This window comes from Macaca nemestrina, chromosome 20 (assembly GCF_043159975.1).
Source record: "Macaca nemestrina isolate mMacNem1 chromosome 20, mMacNem.hap1, whole genome shotgun sequence".
Lineage (NCBI taxonomy): Eukaryota > Metazoa > Chordata > Mammalia > Primates > Cercopithecidae > Macaca > Macaca nemestrina.
In genome coordinates this window covers 54722940-54741389 of record NC_092144.1, presented here as the reverse complement: position 1 = coordinate 54741389, position 18450 = coordinate 54722940, and the positions used below count along the sequence as shown (strand labels likewise).

Below are 18450 nucleotides of genomic sequence, written 5' to 3'. Positions count from 1 at the left end.
CTTCCTTCCTTTCTTTTTTGAGATGGAGTCTCACTCTGTTGTCCATGTTGTAGTGCAGTGGTATGATCTCGGCTCACTGCAACCCCCACCACCCAGGTTCAAGAGATCCTCCTGCCTCAGCCTCCCAACTAGCTGGAATTACAAGCACGTGCCACCACACCTGGCTAATTTTTGTATTTTTAAGTAGAGACAGGATTTCACCATGTTGGCCAGGCTGGTCTCGAACCCCTGACCTCAGGTGATCCACCTGCCTCGGCCTTCCAAAGAGCTGGGATTACAGGCGTGAGCCACCACACTCAGTCAGTGATGGATATATTAATTAGCTTGATTATAGAGATCAACTATCAAAACATCAAATTGTACACTTTGAACATATAACATTTTTATTTGCTTATTATACCTCAATAAAACTGTTTTTAAAAGTGTAACCATTGGGTCAAAAGTTATAGAAACATGGGTAACCTTCAACCTGTATTTCTAAGTTGACTTCAAGAAAGGTATTTACTACCTGTCATCCCAGCACTTTGGGAGGTCAAGACACGAAGATCACTTGAGCCCAGGAGTTTGAGACCAGCCTGGGCAGCACGGCAAGACCCCACTCTACAAAAGTTTTTCAAAAGTAGCTGAGCATGGTGGCATGCATCGATCTCAGCTACTCAGGAGGCTGAGGCGGGAGGATCGCTTGAGCTTGGGAGGTCGAGGCTACCGTGAGCCATGTTAGTGCCACTGCACTGAAGCCTGGGCAACAGAGCAAGACACTGTCTCAAAAAAGAAAGATATTTACTAATTTGTAATCTAGGTATAAGAGTCCTCACTTGAACTCTAAAGTTGGTCCTTAGAGTGCCCCATAACCCCTTGAAGTTATATACAAATGTAAGAAATGACCTGCATCACACCCAGGGTGACCTCCCACACAGCTGAGTTGTACCCTCTGTAGCTCCTATGAATCACCTTGATGCTGAGATGCACTGTGCTATAACATCCTTTTATTCTGCTAAGTCATAATCACACCATACAAATAAGAAAAGGATCTCAGAAGGGTAACCATCGAGAGCAAACATTTTCATCCCTAAATAACTTTTATACCAATATTTTTTAAAATTTGGAGCAAGATAGCACAACTCTTCTTTATAAAGGAAAATGCATATTCCGTAATTTATAAGAAATAGATTACAGGTGTGCAACAGCACATCTGGCTAATTTTTGTGTTTTTAGTAGAGACAGGGTTTCGCCATGTTGACCAGGCTGGTCTCGAACTCCTGACCTCAGGTGATCCGCCCACCTTGGCTTCCCAAAGTGCTGAGATTACAGGCATGAGCCAGCATGCCAGGCCCTAATTATTATATTGATTATTTATTGTCAATCTCTCCATGACCCCCAAGACCCAGTGGCTCAAGACAATAAGAGTTTGTTGCAGCTTGTAAGTCTGCAGGTCAGTTGGGTGGTCCTTCTGAACTTGGCTGTATGTTTTTTAGTAGAGATGAGGTTTTGCCATGTTGGCCAGGCTGATCTTGAACTCCTGACCTCAGGTGATCCACTGGCCTTGGCCTCCCAAAGTGCTGGGATTACAGGCGTGAGCCACCATGCCAGGCCCTAATTATTATATTGATTATTTATCGCCAATCTCTCCATCTAGGTGGCCAGATCTTTGAGGGTTGAGCCCTTGTCTGTTTTGTTGACTGCTGTATCATCAGTGCCTGGAACAGTTTGATGAATGAATACATGAATGAATGAATGCTGGCCACTTTGCTCAGGAGACTCACCCCTCTGCCAGCTGATCTTGGACTTGTCTTTTGGATCTCAGCTTAAATGTCACTTCCTCCAGGATGCGTTCCCTGATTTCCCCTGACTAAGTCTGGTCCTCCTGTGAGATCCTCGAATAGCATCTTACGCTACTCCTTTATAACACTTGTCATCACTTTATATATTTGCTCCATTTTGTGTGTGTGTGTGTGTGTGTGTGTGTTTTGACAGAGTCTCACACTGTTGCCTGGGCTGGAGTGCGGTGGCACGATCTTGGCCAACTGCAACCTCCGCCTCCTGGGTTCAAACGATTCTCCTGCCCCAGTCTCTCGAGTAGCTGGGACTACAGGCGTGTGCCACCACGCCCAGCTAATTTTTTGTGTTTTTAGTAAAGACAAGGTTTCACTGTGTCAGCCAGGATGGTCTCGATCTCCTGACCTGGTGATCTGCCCGCCTCGGACTCCCAAAGTGCTGGGATTACAGGCGTGAGCCACCGCACCTGGCCCTCATTGTGTGTTTTATGTCTCAGTTCCCTCCTGAAGTGTAAGCTCTAGGACATCAGGAATTTTGTCTGCTCTGTTTTCTGCAATATCCCTCGAGTGCCTAAAAAGGTGTCTGGCACACACAGTATGTGCTAAGTAAATGTTTGTTGAATGAGGAATGGATAAATATGATCCTCAGAGGCCACATAGTGCAGGGGTTCAGAGTGTAAGCTCTGGCATCAACATGTTTCAAATTCCAACTCTACCCCATGTGTGATGGTGAATGGGTAGTTTAACCTCTCAGTGCCTGTTTCTTTAATGGGGATATTAACAAAGCCTACCTCATAGGGTTGTTTTGAGCAATAAATGAGATAATATAGTTTACCAGTCATTATTCCTGTCATCTGTGTTATATTTATTATCTGGTCCAGACTCTCCCTTTCCCTGGGCCTCAGTTTTCCACTCTCTAAAACGGGGGGAGAAGAGGATTTGAATTGAGTACATGGATGGAACAGCTCTGAGGACCTGAAACCCAGAGCCCCAGCACTGACACCTCTCTCTCCCTCTACCTCCCTCCCTCCCTCTCTCTCTTTCTCTCTCTCTCTCTCTCTCTCTCTCTCTTTCTCTCTCTCCCCCTCCTGCAGAGGCTCCTGAGGATGACCTGCAGTCGGCCTTACTCAGGACCGCCATTCCTGCTGGAGGCATCGCAGGGATTGCCTTGGGTGTCCTGATCGGCATGGCACTTACAGGGACTGCCCGCTACTTTGCTGGGGTCATAAGGTCCCAGGTACCAGCTCTGGGCCCCTCAGAGGTCACGGAGCCAGGACTGAGTGTCTGGAGATCCCAGAGGGGGCTACTTATCTGGGAGCTGCAAGCTTCACTGGCAGGGACCAGGGGCACTGAGGATCAGTGGGTGAGTCTGCAGGGGAAGAACCTGCTCAGGAACTGGCAGTTGGGGCTGGGGCTGGCGCTGGGGCACCACCCATTTGTCCTGAGTTAAATCCTGGGCTCTTGAGTCACATGGAAGTGGTTCAAAGCCCTCTGTCACCAGCTCCTTGCAGTGGTGACCTTGGAAGGGTGTCCTAACCACTCTTGCCTTAGTTTCCTCACCTGTGGGAAATGGGGATAAAGGTACCCATTACCTCATAGGTTGTGGTGACAATTCACCAGCATCATCGGTACTTAGCTAATGTCTGTACATGGTAAATGGTAACTAAATTTGTCTATTAATAATATTGTTAAAGTAACAATATTATTAGCTATAACTAACATTTATATAGTGTCTACTAAATCCTAGGTATAATATCATATTATAATTATGGCATGGCTAATCATAAATATTACTACCTAGGCTGGGCACGGAGACTCACTACTGTAATCTCAGCACTTTGGGAAGCCGAGGCAAGTGGATCACTTGAGCTTGTGAGTTGGAGACAAGCCTGGGCAACATGGTGAAACTCTGTCTCTACCAAAAATATAAAAAATTAGTTGGATGTGGTGGCACATGCCTATGGTCCCAGCTACTCTAGAGGCTGAGATGGGAGAATCGCTTGGGCCCAGGAGTTTGAGGGTGCCGTGAGCCATCATGACGCCACAGTATTCCAGCCTGGGCAAAAGAGTGAGACCCTGTCTCAAGAAAGAAAGAAAGAAAAAGAGAGAGAGAAAAAAGAAGAAAGGAAGGAAGGAAGGAAGGAAGGAAGGAAGGAAGGAAGGAAGGGAGGGAGGGAGGGAGGGAGGGAGGGAGGGAGGGAGGGAGGGAGGGAGGGAGGGAGGGAGGGAGGGAGGGAAGAAAAGAGCTATCTCTTGCTGGTTTATAATTCCCTTGAGGGATTCTGGAGGTTTCTGGGAGTGGGACCCTGGGTCTGCTGAAGTCATGCTTCTACCGGCTGGTGGCATTCTGTGACTTGTGTCTGGGTCACCTTCTGCTCCTCTTCACATTGCCATCTCCTCTGTGTGTGTCCAATCTCTACTCTTTAATGAGGAAACTCGTGATGGCATTTAGTGTCCACTCGCATCATCTAGATGACCTCCTCATCTCATGATCCTTAATTGTATCTGCAAAAACCTTGTTTCCTTATGGCATAACGTTTCCAGGTTGCAAGGATTAGGAGCTGGTATCTTTGGGTGGCCATTCTCCATCCTACTACCAGTTGTGCAAAGACAAATTGCAGCAGCCCCATGTCCTGGGAGCTTGCTGTATTTCACCCACTGCTGAGCCACTGCATTTAGCATCTCCTCATCTCATCGAGCAGGGAGGAGCTAGGGTTACGCCCATTATGTAGAAGAAACTGAGGCTTAAAGAGGCTCTGTCTCATGCTTGAGGTCACATAGATGGTGAGCAGAGGAGCTGGGGGAGCTTCGAACCCATTTCTCTCTCACTGTATAGTCTGGGTCCTTAACCACTGTGCTACCTGAAGCCTGGAGCAGAATAGGGGTGGGATGGGACCAAGATCGCTCGTGGTGTGTCATCCCTGTGCACATCTGGGCAGAGACTGCATCAGCTCCATTTGCTGGGATGGACCCCAATATTATTCACCATGATAACATGAGGTTGGCTCTACATTCAAGGTTCTCTGGGACCTTGGGCTCACCTAGGAAGCAGAGATCTCATCTTTTTGCCCCCTTTCCTTCCCTCTGAAGGTGAGATGAATTCAGCCTGCTTTTGGCTTAGCTGCAGAGGAAGACACCTTTTCCACTTGCCTGTTGGGACTTAACTCTTCTTTCCTTCTCTCCAGTCCAGGAATCCTGTGGAGTTCAGCTCAGCAAGGTAAGGGTGAAATACTCTTTCAGAGGAAGAATAGTCTTCAAAATGTGTCTGGGCAAAATGGCTCTGAGGGCCCTCTGCTGTGTGCACAGGGGGTTGCTGAGGATGAGGACTGGAGAGGGAGGCGCCAGACCAGTAAGCTTCAGATGCCAGACTGAGGAATTACATGTTCACCCCATGGACAGTAAGGGATCATGGGAGGGGATTTACCAGGAAAGAACGGCAGCATCCCAGACTTCTTGTAGGGTCAGCTGGGGGTCTTCAAGCCTCTCTTTTTAGAGGGGAGAGAGATGCTCCAAGAAGACTCAGTTCTATGACCCTGGAGAAAAACTTCACTGTACCCTCTGGGCCCCAGTTTCCCCATATGGGATAAAAGGGAGCTTAGACTGGAATCTCTGTTTAAACAGAGGAGTAATTTTGAGTAGGCTCTTTCTTAAAGTCAATTTTACAAGTTTTAGCACCCTTTAAGACAAAGAACATTACTACAAACTCTACGCTTCTGAAAGATCAGGGTTTTGATGCGATATCTTCCAATAAGCACTTCCAATGGTGACCTGGAAAGGAGCCAGGTAGAATGCATTCAGCTGCAAACAAAAGATAACCTGGATCACAGTGGCAAAAATCATAATTGTCATTTTACAAGATGCCCTAGGTTTATTCCATGGCTCAGTGATATCCTCTCATCCATGCCTCCGTCCTCAGTGTGTTGCATTGCTGCTTCATGGTCTCAAGATGGCTGCCTGAACTCTAGACATTCCTGTCTTCACATCATGTCATTATGGTAGGCAGAATAATGACCCCCCCACTGCACAGGTGCCCACATCCTAGTTCCTCAAACCTGTGATATATATTCAACATGGAATACTACTCAGCCATAAAAAATGAACGAACCTGTGAATATGTTACATTACAAAAACAAAAGTGACTTCGCAGATGTAATTAAGGTTACTGATATGTTTAGGCTTTGTCATCCCCACCCAAATCTCATCTTGAATTCCCATGTGTTGTGGGAGGGACCTGATGGGAGGTGATTGAATCATGGGGGCAGGTCTTTCCCGTTCTGTTCTCATGATAGTGAATAAGTCTCATGAGATCTGATGGTTTTATAAGGGGGAGTTTCCCTGTACAAGCTCTCTCTTCGCCTGCTGCCATCCATGTAAGATGTGACTTGCTCCTCCTTGTCTTCTGCCACGATTGTGAGGCCTCCCCTGTCATGTGGAACTGTAAGTCCATTAAACCTCTTTCTTTTGTAACCTGCCCAGTCTCAGATATGTCTTTATCAGCAGCGTGAAAACGGACTGATACAGTTACAAACGTCAAAATAAGGAGAGTATGCTGGATTATCCAGGTGCGTCCAGTTTAATCACCCAAGCCCTTCAAAGCAGATAACTTTCCCCAGCTGGAAGCAGAAGCGAGATGCGGCAGACAGAGGGCCTGGTGCAGTGGCTCATGCCTGTAATCCCAGTGCTTTGGGAGGCGAAGGTAGGAAGATTTCTTCAGCCCAGGAGTTCAAGGCTGCAGTGAGCTATGATTGCACCAGTGCCTGGGCGACAGAGGGAGACCCTATGTCTTAAAAGAAAAAAAAAAAAAAAAAACTGTGAAGAGGTACGGCAGACAGGGAAGCCAGAGAGATTCCAAGCCGGAGAAGGATTTGTTGTGGTGTTGCTGGCTCTGAGATGTACAGGCTCAAAGGCAAGGACAGGAGAGAGGCCTCTGGAGCTAAGGGCAGCCCTCAGCTAACAACCAGCGCAGTAACAGGTTTCCAGCCTCATAATACCAAGGAGTTGGATTCTGCCAACCCAAACCTGAATGACAGCTTGGAAGCAGATTCTTCCCAAAGCCCCCCAATTAAGAGCTCAGCTGCCAACACCTTGATTTTAGCTTCATAAAGCCCAGAGCAGAGAAGCCATTTAGCCAACCTGGACTTCTATCTACAGAACTGCAAGAGGATAAACTTACGTTGTTTTAAGCTGCCAAGTCTGGGGGAATTTATTGTGGCAGCAATAGGAAACTCGGTTATTTAAATGCAGGAAGCAGGGAATGGCTCCTTGGGACTCTGCCTGCATTTTTAAATTTTTTCAGAAGTGAATTAATTCTTAGAAACCTCCAAATGTATGTATATTTTGCCCTCTCACCTCCTTCAATTCGTTGCTTAAAACTCCATGGGGTCTACCCAGACTGCCTGCTTTAGCATTGAATTCTGCGTGCCCACTCTGGCACTCTGACGCTGCCTGCCCTCATCCCCCATGGCACACATCACTTTCCAATGTCATAGATAGTTTAGTAATTTTCCACTTATTTATTCATTTATTTATATTAGAGACAAAGTCCCAGCTACTCTGTCAGCCAGGCTGGAGTGCAGTGGCATGATCATAGCTCACTGCAGCCTCAAACTCCTGGGCTCAAGTGATCCTCCCGAGTAGCTGGGAGTACAGCCACACATCACCACACCCAGCTAACTTTTTGCTCTTGTGCTGAGATGGGGTCTCCCTATGTTGTCCAGGCTGGTCTTGAACTCCTGGGTTCAAGCAATTCTCCCACCTCAGCCTCCCAAAATGCTGAGATTACAGTCATGAGCCACTGTGCCTGGCCACATTTCCTAATTATTATTTTTTATTTTTAATGTTTTTGCATTCTTAAATTTTTAAAAAGCATTTATTTATTTACTTTGAGGTGGGATCCTGCTATATTGCCCAGGTTGGTCTTAAACTCCCAGACTCTAGTAATCCTCCTGTCTCAGCCTCCTGAGTAGCTGGGAATACAGGCACATACCACCATACCCAGCTAACTTTTTGATCTTATGTAGAGATGGGGGTCTCCCTATGTTGTCCGGGCTGGTCTTGAACTCCTGGGCTCAAGTGATTCTTCCACCTCAGCCTCCCAAAATGCTGGGATTACAGGCATGAGCCACTGTGACTGGCCACGTTTTCTAATTTTTTTTTAATTTATTTTTAATATTTTCACATTTTTAAATGTTTAAAAAAGCACATTTATTTATTTACTTTGAGACGGGATCTTGCTTCATTGCCCAGGCTGGTCTTAAACTCCTGGGTTCAAGTGATCCTCCTGCCTCAGCCTCCCCAAATGTTGAGATTACAGGCTTGAGCCACCGTGTGTGCCCAGCCAGTTATTTCTTATGTATCTCAATTATTATCTGTTTCTCCCGTCCCCTCCCAGCACTCATAACATGTCATTTCTATAAAGGCAGAGATCTCTATTTGTTTCATTTGCTGGCATGCCCTGATACCTGAAACAGTGCCCGGCACAGAGTAGGGCCACACAAATCTTTGCTGAGTGAATGGACTCAGTGAGGGCACAGTCATAGGGCAGCAGCCTGGGCTGGGAGGTCAGTCCCGCCTGGGAAGACTCAATTTTGAACCAGCCTGTATGGTAGGTAAGGTACCATACTGGTAGGTAAGGGTGGGAAGTGGAGAAGACCTGGTTTATTTTCACCTGTTGGAAATAAATTGGAAGTTGTGTTACAGGGAGGGGCCCAGAAAGTCCCTTTCTCTCCTTGGGACAGCAAAAGATGGAATCTGCCCTGGGGGCTGAGTGGGTGAGTTGGTGGGGATTTCAGGAGAGAAAATCCTCCCTTTGCATGAAGGGGCAGATTTGGGAAGTCCATTCCAGCAGCAGCTCTGTCGTCTTGGGTGGGGAGGAGGGGAAGAGGGGAGAGTGCCTCAGGGCAGAGGTGGTGGGGAGGGAAGCTGGCTTAGGAGAAGGTGGGTGGTCAGAAGGTTCAGACATTCTGGGAAGAACAAGGTGGGTGGCAGAGGTCTTGAATGCTGGGCTGGTCTGGGTCAGGCGTCTTCAGTACAGGGACCCATAGAGTCTGAAGGCGTGGCGGGGTGATGTGGCCACATTGGTGTTCATTGATCTGGGTGTACAGAAAGGTGGGACTGAGGGTAGCAAAGGGCCCTTGGAAAAAGGCACACACACATGGAGGTTGAGAGTCAGGGTCTGAGATGCCCTGTGACTTTATCCAATCATCTCACCTCTGTGAGCTTCAGTGTTTTTTTTTTTTTTTGAGACGGAGTCTCGCTCTGTCGCCCAGGCTGGAGTGCAGTGGCGCGATCTCGGCTCACTGCAAGCTCCGCCTCCCGGGTTCACGCCATTCTCCTGCCTCAGCCTCCCGAGTAGCTGGGACTACAGGCGCCCACAACCGCGCCCGGCTAATTTTTTTTGTATTTTTAGTAGAGACGGGGTTTCACCGTGGTCTCGATCTCCTGACCTTGTGATCCGCCCGCCTCGGCCTCCCAAAGTGCTGGGATTACAGGCGTGAGCCACCGCGCCCGGCCGAGCTTCAGTGTTTTTAACTATGGGATGGCATAATCATATTCCTTACCCTACTCTTTTTTTTTCTTCCTTCCTTCTTTCCTTCCTTCTTTCCTTCCTTCTTTCCTTCCTTCCTTCCTGCCTTCCTTCCTTCTTTCCTTCCTTCTTTCCTTCCTTCCTGCCTTCCTTCCTTCTTTCCTTCCTTCCTGCCTTCCTTCCTTCTTTCCTTCCTTCCTTCCTTCTTTCCTTCCTTCCTTCCTTCTTTTTTCCTTCCTTCCTTCTTTCCTTCCTTCCTTCTTTCCTTCCTTCCTTCTTTCCTTCCTTCCTTCCTTCTTTCCTTCCTTCCTTCCTTCCCTCCCTCCCTCCCTCACCCCTTTCTTTCTTCTCTTTCTTTCCCTTTCCTCTTTCTTCCTTCTTTCCTTCTTCCCCTCCTTCCTTCCTTCCCTCCCTCCCTCCTTTCTTTCATTCTTTCTTCTTTCTCTCCCTTTCCTCTTTCTTCCTTCCTCCTTTCCTTCCTTCCCTCCCTCCCTCCTTTCTTTCATTCTTTCTTCTCTTTCTTTCCCTTTCCTCTTCCTTCCCTCCCTCCCTTCCCTCCCTCCCTCCCTCCCTCCCTCCCTCCCTCCCTCCCTCCCTCCCTCCCTCCCTTCCTTCCTTCCTTCCTTCCTTCCTTCCTTCCTTCCTTCCTTCCTTCCTTCCTTCCTTCCTTCCTTCCTTTCTTTCTTTCTTTCTTTCCAGAGTCTTGCTCCATCACCCAGGCTGGAGTGCAGTGGTGCGATCATGGCTCACTGCAGCCTCAAACTCCCAGACCAAAGCAATCCTCCCACTTCAGCCTCCTGAGTAGCAGCAACTACAGATATGCACCACCATGCCTGCTATTTTTTTATTTTTATTTTTTTGTAGAGATGGGGGCCCAGGCTGGTCTCAAACTCCTGGGCTCAAGCAATCACCCCACCTTGGCCTCCCAAAGTGTTGGATTTATGGGCGTGAGTCACTGCACCTGGCCTCGTCTGATGGTCTTGTTACCTGCTATGTCCCTAGCACCTAGAATAGGCATGGTAGGCACTCAGGAAATATATGTTGAGTGGCTCTCAGTCAGTTCGGGCTGCTAGAACATACCGCAGATTGGATGATTTGTAAAGAACAGAAAGCTATTTCATGCAGTTCTGGAGGCTGGAAGGCCTATATGAGGGTGCTAGCATCATCAGATTCTGGTGGGGCCTCTCTTCTCAGGTGACAGACTGCCGTCTTCTTGTTGCATTCCCCACATAGTGGAAAGTGAACAAGAGAGCTCTCTGAGGTCCCTTTTATAAGGGCACTAACCCCTTTGGGAGGGACCTGATTACCTCCCAAAGTTTCCGCCTCCTAAAACCATCACATGAAGGGTCAGGATTTCAACATCTGAATGACAGAGAGACAAACATTCAGTCCACAGCAGTGACAGAGTGAGTGAATGCGTACCCCGTCACAGGGCGGCAGTGAGATTACGACGCAGGGCAGTCATGACATCCAGTGGGAATTCGCATTTGTTGATGGCTTATGCTGTGTCAGGCATTGTTCTGAGCACTTTCCTGGCACTGACTCATTCGATCCTCACAACTGTCTTGTGTGGAGAGACTGTGATTTCTCCTAGTCTGCAGATGGGGCACATGGAAGCATGCAAGGGTGACAAATTTTTCCCAATGAACCATGGCTGGGATGTAAAGGACTGTCCTGCCGGCCCAGGCAGTCAGATAGCCTTGTGCTCATAACTGGTGCCACAAGCCAGGGTGACAGATGGCCTGGCACACTGAAGTCAGGTGTTCATAACCACAGAGCTTCCTAGGAGGCAAAAGCATCATCATCTACTTTGCTTTATTATTTTATTTTAATTGAGATGGGGTCTCACCATGTTGCCCAGGCTGGTCTTGAAATCCTGGGCTCAAGTGATTCTCCCACCTTAGCCTCCTGAAGTGCTGGGATTACAGGTGTAAGCCACCATGCCTGGGCATCATCTCCATTTTAGAGCTGAGAAAAGTGGTCCCTAGAGAAGGGAGCTGACCTGCTGAGGCCACCCAGTTAGCAAGTGGGGGTCAGGATTTGAACCCACGCACTCTGGCTCCAGAGCCAGCTGGCTCAGCCTGATGCTTTATCAGGGCAGATACTTTGTGACTGCGTGTAGCAGCAGTAAGACACAAGCAGGGCAGCAAAATGAGGCAGCTGAGTGAGTCACGATCTCTTTCTTGCAATGCCAAGCTGCCCCTTATACCCTAAGTAACAGTTCCAGAGTTTTCTAAGCCTCCTGTTGAATCACCCATCCTCTCTCACTTCCTGTATTCTAGACCCACCTGACCTTCCTTCTGTGCCTCAATTTCAAAAACTTTTCATGTGCTGCTCCCCCTGGCTCACCTCTATGCCCTTCAGGTCTCAGCTACCATGTCCCCTCCTCCAGGAAGCTTTCCTTGATCCTGAAGCTGAGCCAGGTGCCCCCTTTGAATTCCTCCATCCCAGCCCTGCCTACTCTGGGTTGTTATCGTCTGGGGACAGGTCTGTCTCCCCCACTGGACTGTGAGCCTCTGTGAGAACAGGATTGGGGCTGTCTTAGTGCTGTGTCCCCAGTACCACCAGGAGCAGGGGTCAGCCCAGAAGAGAATTCAGGAGTGGGCGCGATGGCTCACGCCTGTAATCCCAGCACTTCAGGAGGCTGAGGCAGGTGGATTGCTTGAGCTCATGAGTTCAAGACAAGCCTGGGCTACATGGTGAAATTCCATTTCTACTAAAAATACAAAAATTAGGGGATTGGGTGCCAAGACGGCTGAATAGGAACAGCTCCAGCCTCCAGTTCCCAGCATGAGCGACACAGAAGACGGGTGATTTCTGCATTTCCAACTGAGGTACCAGGTTCATCTCACTGGGGTGTGTCAGACAGTCGGTGCAGGACAGTGGGTGCAGCCCAACCAGCGAGAGCTGAAGCAGGGTGAGGCATCACCTCACCTGGAAGTACAAGGGAGAAGGGAATTCCTTTTCCTAGCCAAAGGAAACCGTGACACAACACCTGGAAAATCGGGTCACTTCCACCCTAATACTGCGCTTTACCAAGGGTATTAGCAAATAGCACACCAGGAGATTGTATCCCGCGCCTCACTTGGAGGGTCCTACACCCATGGAGCCTCCCTCATTGCTAGCACAGCAGTCTGAGATCTAACTGCAAGGTGGCAGCGAGGCTGGGGGAGGGGCGCCTGCCATTGCTGAGGCTTACGTAGGTAAACAAAGCTGCCTGGAGGCTCGATCTGGGTGGAGCCCACCGCAGCTCATGGAGGCCCGCCTGCCTCTGTAGACTCCACCTCTGGGGACAGGGCATAGCTAAATGAAAAGAAGCAGAAACCTCTGAAGATGTAAACGTCCCTGTCCGACAGCTTTGAAGAGAGTAGTGATTCTCCTAGCATGGAGGTTGAGATCTGAGAACGGACAGACTGCCTGCTCAAGTGGGTCCCTGACCCCCAAGTAGCCTAACTGGGAGACATCCCCCACTAGGGGCAGACTGACACCTCACACCTCACACGGTCTCTGAGGGTACACCTCTGAGATGAAGCTTCCAGAGGAACAATCAGACAGCAACACTTGCTGTTCAGCAATATTCTCTCTTCTGCAGCCTCCGCTGCTGATACCCAGGCAAACAGGGTCTGGACTGGACCTCAAGCAAACTCCAACAGACTTGCAGCTGAGGGTCCTGACTGTTAGAAGGAAAACTAACAAACAGAAAGGACATCCAAACCAAAACCCCATCTGTACGTCACCATCATCAAAGACCAAAGGTAGATAAAACCACAAAGATGGGGAAAAAGCAGTGCAGAAAACCTGAAAACTCAAAAAATCAGAGTGCATCTCCCCCTCCAAAGGAATGCAGCTCCTCGCCAGCAATGGAACAAAGCTGGATGGAGAATGACTTTGACAAGTTGAGAGAAGAAGGCTTCAGTCGATCAAACTTCTCAAAGCTAAAGGAGGAACTACAAACCCAGCACAAAGAAACTAAAAACCTTGAAAAAAGATTTGATGAATGGATAACTAGAATAACCAATGCAGAGAAGTCCATAAACGACCTGATATAGATGAAAACCATGACACAAGAACTATGTGACAAATGCACAAGCTTCAGTAGCCGACTCGATCAACTGGAAGAAAGAATATCAGTGACTGAAGATCAAATGGAATGAAATGAAGTGAGAAGAGAAGTTTAGAGAAAAAAGAGTAAAAAGAAATGAACAAAGCCTCCAAGAAATATGGGATTATGTGAAAAGACCAAATCTACATCTGATTGGTGTACCTGAAAGTGACGGGGAGAATGGAACCAAGTTGGAAAACACTCTGCAGGATATTATCCAGGAGAACTTCCCCAACCTAGCAAGGCAGGCCAACATTCAAATTAAGGAAATACAGAGAATGCCACAAAGATACTCCTTGAGAAGAGCAACTCCAAGACACATAATTGTCAGATTCACCAAAGTTGAAATGAAGGAAAAAATGTAAAGGGCAGCCAGAGAGAAAGGTCGGGTTACCCACAAAGGGAATCCCATCAGACTAACAGCAGATCTCTCAGCAGAAACTCTACAAGCCAGAAGAGAGTGGGAGCCAATATTCAACATTCTTAAAGAAAAGAATTTTCAACCCAGAATTTCATATCCAGCCAAACTAAACTTCATAAGTGAAGCAGAAATAAAGTCCTTTACAGACAAGCAAATGCTGAGAGATTTTGTCACCACCAGGCCTGCCCTACAAGAGTTCCTGAAGGAAGCACTAAACATGGAAAGGAACAACCAGTACCAGCCACTGCAAAAACATGCCAAAATGTAAAGACCATCGATGCTAGGAAGAAACTGCATCAACTAATGAGCAAAATAACCAGCTAACATCATAATGACAGGATCAAGTTCACACATAACAATATTAACCTTAAATGTAAATGGGCTAAATGCTCCAATTAAAAGACACAGACTGGCAAATTGGATAAAGAGTCAATACCCATCAGTTTGCTGTATTCAGGAGACCCATCTCACGTGCAGAGACACACATAGGCTCAAAATAAGGGGATGGAGGAAGATCTACCAAGCAAATGGAAAACAAAAAAAGGCAGGGGTTGCAATCCTAGTCTCTGATAAAACAGACTTTAAACGAACAAAGATCAAAAGAGACAAAGAAGGCCATTACATAATGGTAAAGGGATCAATTCAACAAGAGCTAACTATCCTAAATATATATGCACCCAATGCAGGAGCACCTAGATTCATAAAGCAAGTCCTTAGAGACTTACGAAGAGACTTAGACTCCCACACAATAATAATGAGAGACTTTAACACCCCACTGTCAACATTAGACAGATCGAGACAGAAAGCTAACAAGGATATCCAGGAATTGAACTCAGCTCTTCACCAAGCAGACCTAATAGACATCTACAGAACTCTCCACCCCACATCAACAGAATATACATTCTTCTCAGCACCACATCGCACTTATTCCAAAATTGACCACATAGTTGGAAGTAAAACACTCCTCAGCAAATGTAAAAGAACAGAAATTATAACAAACTGTCTCTCAGACCACAGTGCAATCAAACTAGAACTCAGGACTAAGAAACTCAATCAAAACTGCTCAACTACATGGAAACTGAACAACCTGCTCCTGAATGACTACTGGGTGCATAACGAAATGAAGGCAGAAATAAAGATGTTCTTTGAAACCAATGAGAACAAAGATACAATATACCAGAATCTCTGGGACACATTTAAAGCAGTGTGTAGAGGGAAATTTATAGCACTAAATGCCCACAAGAGAAAGCAGGAAAGATCTAAAATTGACACTGTAACATCACAATTAAAAGAACTAGAGAAGCAAGAGCAAACACATCCAAAAGCTAGCAGAAGGCAAGAAATAACTAAGATCAGAGCAGAACTGAAGGAGATAGAGACACAAAAAACCCTTCAAAAAATCAATGAATCCAGGAGCTGGTTTTTTGAAAAGATCAACAAAATTGATAGGCCGCTAGCAAGACTAATAAAGAAGAAAGGAGAGAAGAATCAAATAGCCACAATAAAAAATGATAAAGGGGATATCACCACCGACCCCACAGAAATACAAACTACCATCAGAGAATACTATAAACACCTCTACACAAATAAACTAGAAAACCTAGAAGAAATGGATACATTCCTGGACACATACACTCTCCCAAGACTCAACCAGGAAGAAGTTGAATTCCTGAATAGACCAATAGTAGGCTCTGAAATTGAGGCAATAATTAATAGCCTACCAACCAAAAAAAGTCCAGGACCAGAGGGATTCACAGTCAAATTCTACCAGAGGTAGAAGCAGGAGCTGGTACCATTCCTTCTGAAACTATTCCAATCAATAGAAAAAAAGGGAATCCTCCCTAACTCATTTTATGAGGCCAACATTATCCTGATACCAAAGCCTGGCAAAGACACAACAAAAAAAAGAGAATTTTAGACCAATATCCCTGAGGAACATCGATGCAAAAATCCTCAATAAAATACTGGCAAACCGAATCCAGCAGCACATCAAAAAGTTTATCCATCATGATCAAGTGGGCTTCATCCCTGGGATGCAAGGCTGGTTCAACATATGCAAATCAATAAACGTAATCCAGCATATAAACAGAACCAAAGACAAAAACCACATGATTATCTCAACAGATGCAGGAAAGGCCTTTGACAAAATTCAACAGCGCTTCATGCTGAAAACTCTCAATAAATTTGGTACTGATGGAACGTATCTCAAAATAATAAGAGCTATTTGTGACAAACCCACAGCCAATATCATACTGAATGGGCAAAAACTGGAAGCATTCCCCTTAAAAACTGGCACAAGACAGGGATGCCCTCTGTCACCACTCCTATTCAACATAGTGTTGGAAGTTCTGGCCAGGGCAATCAGGCAAGAGAAAGAAATAAAGGGTATTCAATTAGGAAAAGAAGAAGTCAAATTGTCCCTGTTTGCAGATGACATGAGTGTATATTTAGAAAACCCCATCATCTCAGCCCAAAATCTCCTTAAGCTGATAAGCAACTTCAGCAAAGTCTCAGGATACAAAATCAATGTGCAAAAATCACAAGCATTCTTATACACCAATAATAGACAAACAGCCAAATCGTGAATGAACTTCCATTCACAATTGCTTCAAAGAGAATAAAATACCTAGAAATCCAACTTACAAGGGATGTGAAGGACCTCTTCAAGGAGAACTACGAACCACTGCTCAATGAAATAAAAGAAGACACAAACAAATGGAAGAACATTCCATGCTCATGGATAGGAAGAATCAATATCGTGAAAATGGCCATACTGCCCAAGGTAATTTATAGATTCAATGCCATCCCTATTAAGCTACCAATACTTTCTTCACAGAATTGGAAAAAACTACTTTAAAGCTCATGTAGAACCAAAAAAGAGCCCACATTGCCAAGATAATCCTGAGTCAAAAGAACAAAGCTGGAGGCATCATGCTACCTGACTTCAAACTATACTACAAGGCTACAGTAACGAAAACAGCATGGTACTGGTACCAAAACAGAGATATAGACCAATGGAACAGAACAGAGCCCTCAGAAATAATACCACACATCTACAACCATCTGATCTTTGACAAACCTGACAAAAACAAGAAATGGGGAAAGGATTCCCTATTTAATAAATGGTGCTGGGAATACTGGTTAGCCATAAGTAGAAAGCTGAAACTGGATCCCTTCCTTATTCCTTGTACAAAAATTAATTCAAGATGGATTAAAGACTTAAATGTTAGACCTAAAACCATAGAAACCCTAGAAGAAAACCTAGGCGATACCATTCAGGACATAGGCATAGACAAGGACTTCGTATCTAAAACACCAAAAGCAATGGCAACAAAAGCCAAAATTGACAAATGGTATCTAATTAAACTAAAGAGCTTCTGCACAGCAAAAGAAACTACTGTCAGAATGAACAGTCAACCTACAGAATGGGAGAAAATTTTTGCAATCTACTCATCTGACAAAGGGCTAACTAATATCCAGAACCTACAAAGAACTCAAACAAATTTACAAAAAAAAACAAACAACCCCATCAAAAAGTGGGCAAAGGAAACGAACAGACACTTCTCAAAAGAAAACATTTATATAGCCAACAGACACATGAAATAATGCTCATCATCACTAGCCATCAGAGAAATGCAAATCAAAACCACAGTGAGATACCGTCTCACACAGTTAGAATGGCAATCATTATAAAGTCAGGAAACAACAGGTACTGGAGAGGATGTGGAGAAATAGGAACACTTTTACACTGTTGGTGGGACTGTAAACTAGTTCAACCATTGTGGAAGACAGTGTGGTGATTCCTCAAGGATCTAGAACTAGAAATACCATTTGACCCAGTCATCCCATTACTGGGGATATACCCAAAGGATTGTAAATCATGCTGCTATAAAGACACATGCACATGTATGTTTATTGCAGCACTATTCACAATAGCAAAGACTTGGAACCAACCCAAATGTCCATCAATGACAGACTGGATTAAGAAAATGTGGCACATACACACCACGGAATACTATGCAGCCATAAAAAAGGATGAGTTCTTGTCCTTTGTAGGGACATGGATGCAGCTGGAAGCCATCATTCTCAGCAAACTATCGCAAGAACAGAAAACCAAACACCGCATGTTCTCACTCATAGGTGGGAATTGAACAATGAGATCACTTGGACACAGGAAGGGGAACATCACACACCAGGGCCTGTTGTGGGGTGGGGAGGGGGGGAGGGATACCATTAGGAGATATACCTAATGTAAATGACGAGTTAATGGGTGCAGCACACAAACATGGCACATGTATATATATGTAATAAACCTGCATGTTGTGCACATGTACCCTAGAACATAAAATATAATTTTTAAAAAAAATTAGCTGGGTGTGGAGGCACACGCCTGTAGTCCCAGCTACTAGGCAGGCTGAGGCAGGAGAATCACTTGAGCCTGGGAGGTGGAGATTGCAGGAAGCTGAAATCATGCCACTGTACTCCAGCCTGGGCAACAGAGCAAGACTCCATCTAAAAAAAAAAAAAGGAAGAGAATTCAGGAAGTATTTGTTAAATAAATTAGTGGATGGATACATGATACATGGATTAATGATAGTTCCCTCAGCTGGTTGGTTCTGTTAAATCT

General features: G+C 45.9%; 1 long non-coding RNA gene across 1 annotated transcript; it reads left to right on the top strand.

The window, feature by feature from the left end:
• The first annotated feature begins 2203 nt into the window (after nucleotides 1–2203).
• Nucleotides 2204–7302, top strand: LOC105478669 (uncharacterized). Its single transcript, XR_011617633.1, has 3 exons — nucleotides 2204–3138; nucleotides 4961–4992; nucleotides 5692–7302. It is a non-coding gene; the product is annotated as an uncharacterized lncRNA (long non-coding RNA).
• Nucleotides 7303–18450: the final 11148 nt, after the last annotated feature.